The following is a 4,100-nucleotide window of genomic DNA, read 5'->3' on the forward strand; positions in this document are numbered from 1 at the left end:
CTGGGTTTACTATATGAAATGCAATGTGCATTCATTTTGGCAGCCTAGAGGTAATTCTTAAAGCATAGTTTTTGTACCTAGGTATAATATTTTATTATTCATCTGAAACAATGGATCATTTTAAAATGAAGTTAAATTTTCCCATAAAAAATTTATGATTACATAAGATAGCCAAGTACTCTATATTTAAAATTAAAAAAGCCTCATTTTCTTACTTGAAATTGGTTGTCTATATATCATGCCTTTATATTTGGGGAAATCTGTTTTAATTGTATGAATTAAAATTGAATCCAAATTTCAATTGTTTGAGAATTTTTTTAAAAGCATCCCTTTCATTTTACTAAAAGGGAATGTAAGGAAGAAATGATAAAATTAAAGTTCTGATTCTCTTCAATATATAAAAGTAGAATAATCAGTATCTCTTTTCTGTAGTTCAGGAGATAGATAAAGAAATCTTATCCTTTATTTTATGTTTGAGTTAGTCCATATTTGAGAAGTCACAATTTCTACCAAAAAAAAAAAAAAAGCAAAAATGGCAACAGTTCGAATGTAATGAAAAACATTGTTTCTCAGAAATTTATTATATTTCACAATAGTTAAAATTTAAAGGAAGAAAAGCTATTCCTAATATTGTTTCCCAAAATTAATGTACATTTTTAAATTAAACTTTAATTTTTTAATTCATTATTAAGTAATTGTAGTGAGCAGCTATGAAGAAAAGCATAACATTTTTATTCTGTTCTTAAAGTATATTCATATTTTATTCTGTTCTTAAAGTCGATTTAGAGGACAGATACATAAATGCCTGGTATAGGACAATTAACTCTACTTGGGAGATTCAGTGATGTCTCCACAGAGGAGACTTTTCATTTGGTGTTTAATGATACATGAGTTTTCCAGAAAGAATTTAGGAAAGATAATTAAAGAAAGCAATTACAAGAAGAATAAAGTGCATGTTTGAAGTCATAAAAAAAAAAAGGATGTTCATGATGTTTCGAAAATGAGAAATTTAGTGTGACTAAAGCATAAAGGGTATGTAGTGAGGGCTACAACTTATATATAGCTATTCAGATAGATGCTAGGTGACGTCCTCTGAAGAAATGAGGAAAAGTTCTTCTCAAGCTACAAACACTTATAGATATTTAAAAAATAATTTAAAAAATACACAGCCGGTGGAAAAAAAGACAGTCTCTCAACAAATGGTGTTGGGAAAACTGGACAGCAACATGTAAAAGAATGAAACAATAACCTTCTTATACCATACACAAAAATAAATTGAAAATGGATAAAAGACTTAAATATGAGGTAGGAAACCATCAAAATCCTAGAGAACACAAGCAGCAACCTCTTTGACCTCAGCCATAGAACTTCTTACCAAAAGCAAAAAAATAGAACTTCATCAAAACAAAAAGCTTCTGCAGAGTGTGGGAAACAATCACAAAAGTAAAAGGCAACCTATAGAATGGGAAAAGATATTTGCAGATGACATATCTGATAAGGATTAGTAGCCAAAATCTATAAAGAACTTCTCAAACTCAATGCCCCCAAACAATAATCCAGTTAAAAAATGGACAGAAGACATAAATAGACATTTTTTTTTTTCCAAAAAAGACACAAAGATGGCTAACCGACACATGAAAAGTGCTTGTCATCACTGGTTATCAGGGAAATACAAATCAAAACTATAATGAGAGATCACCTCATACCTGTCAGAATGGATAAAATTAACAACACAGGGAATGACAGCAGTTGGCAAGGATGTGGAGAAAGAGGAACCCTCTTACACTGTTGTTGGGAAAGCAAACTGGTGCAGCCACTCTGGGAAGCAGTATGGATGAAGTTCCTTAAACAGTTAAAAATAGAACTACCTTATGATCCAGCAATTGTACTACTAGGTATTTACCCAAAGGATACAAAAATACTTATTTTAAGGGGCACACACACCCTGATGTCTATAGCAACACTATCATCAAAAGCCAAAATATGAAAACAGCCCACATGTCCATCCAGTGACAAATGAATGAAGAACATATGGCATGCATATAAATATAAATATAAATATATTTATATATATATATATAATGGAATATTACTCATCCATCAAAAGAATGAAATCTTGCCATTTGTAACAACATGGATAGAGCTAGAGCATATATGCTAAGTGAAGTAAGTCAGAGACAAATAACTATCTGATTTCACTCATATGTGGAATTTGAGAAAACAGATGAACATAGGGGGGAAAAAACGCAAACCATAGAAGAGACTCTTAACTATAGAACTATAGAGAACAAACTGAAGATTACTAGAGGGGAGGTGGTTAAGGGGATGGGTATTAAGGAGAGCATTTGTTGTGATGAGCACTGGGTGTTACATGTAAGTGATGAATCACTAAATTCTATTCCTGAAACTAATATTACACTATATGTTAATGAACTGAAATTTAAATAAAAACATGAAAGAAAAAAATATATATATATAGCCAAGTATGAAAACAAGAAACAGGAATGGTGAAGTATGGGGGAAGGAGGGATAGGATTAGGAAGACTGAAAGTCACAGAGTTGAGTAGAGACTGAACCTATAAGGTCATGATGTTACTCAAACTTGACATAACCTAGGAGCAAAGAGCTATTTTGCAATTGTGCCTTGTTTCAAACCAAGAGATATTTTCCAGTTATTCCAAGCAAATAAATTAATTTAAAACTAGTTTAGAAATGGGAGAGATACACAGAATCCTGGAAGTACCAAATAAACACAATCATATAGGGGTGATAAAAATGCCTTAGACCATAGAAAACAGAGATTGCTTACTAAATAACCCCTCTGAAGATGAGTTTGAAGTCAAAAATTACAAACCACATAATGAAGAATAATATCATTAAGAAGACAGTTAGAAAAAAAATTCTCAGTCAAGAACTAAATATAATAAAATGGGAAGAGAAATTAAGTATATTTAATATCTGCAAGAAGAAACAGTAAGGCATAGAAACCAAAAGCCAATAAAAAAAAAAAAAGAAGAAGAAGAAAAGGAAAATACTGAGAGGAAAAAAAAAACAAATCTTGCTATAAAAATAGTTACAAATATTTTAGATACCTTAATGAAATTATATAAGTCAGGGACTACACATAGGGGAAGGATTAAACCATTGGTAGATAGCTTTAAAGGGGAATCACTCAGAGTGCAACACAGATAGGAAAACTGTAAAAGAATAGTGAAGAGACATGGTAAACAGATTGATGGGAATCCATCACACATTTATTCATTCAATAAATATTTATAGTCTATGTGCTAGCCTTCATTCAAAGTACTTGGGTACATCTGTGAACAAAATAGACTCCCATCCTTGGGAAATTTACATTCTAGCGAGATGTGAGAGTAGGGGCCAATTACAGTATTTGATAGGGAGTTCAAAAAAGGACTCTGAGGAATTTGAAAGAAAATACTGAAAGGACTAAGGGATTTAGTCAGATCTGTAGCTCTTAGACTTGTACTTCAGGCAGAAAGAAGATCTAGAGCAAATGCTCTATGTTCAGCATATATGGTATATTCAAAATAAGCGAGGTGGTAGGAATAGACAGATTGTGAAAAACAGGAATGGGAGATGGGGTCAGATAGTATATCCTGTAAGGAAATGTAAGAATTATACAGGAATTCAATTAAGTATAGAGGCATCTGTTGGTCTTGAAAAGCAAGGGAATGGGATTTGAGACCACATATACATTAAAAGATCATTCTAGTTGGTACGTTGGGAGTGGACCACTGAGGGAAGGCAAGTAGAAGTTTGGAGGCCTGTTATGAGGCTATTAAAGTAATTCAATTCCCAAGACAGGTAACAGTGAAAAGTGGGAGAGGTTATATTCAGAGATAATTAAAAATATTGCAGAATTAAGGAAAAAATGAATCCTGAGATTGAAGCAGTGTATGGAGCCATTTCTTTGCCTTTCTGTCTGTCTATACCTCTCACATACACACGTTAAAGCTAGATAAATTATAGGAAAATTGAAGAAAACCAATGAAAATGAGAACAATTAAAAACAATCAGAATTTGGGGCACCTGGGTGGCTCAGTGGGTTAAGCCGCTGCCTTCGGCTCAGGTCATGA

Source organism: Mustela putorius, unplaced genomic scaffold (assembly GCF_011764305.1).
Source record: "Mustela putorius furo isolate JIRA1106 unplaced genomic scaffold, ASM1176430v1.1 tig00003898_pilon_pilon_pilon, whole genome shotgun sequence".
In the NCBI taxonomy this organism is placed as follows: Eukaryota; Metazoa; Chordata; class Mammalia; order Carnivora; family Mustelidae; genus Mustela; species Mustela putorius.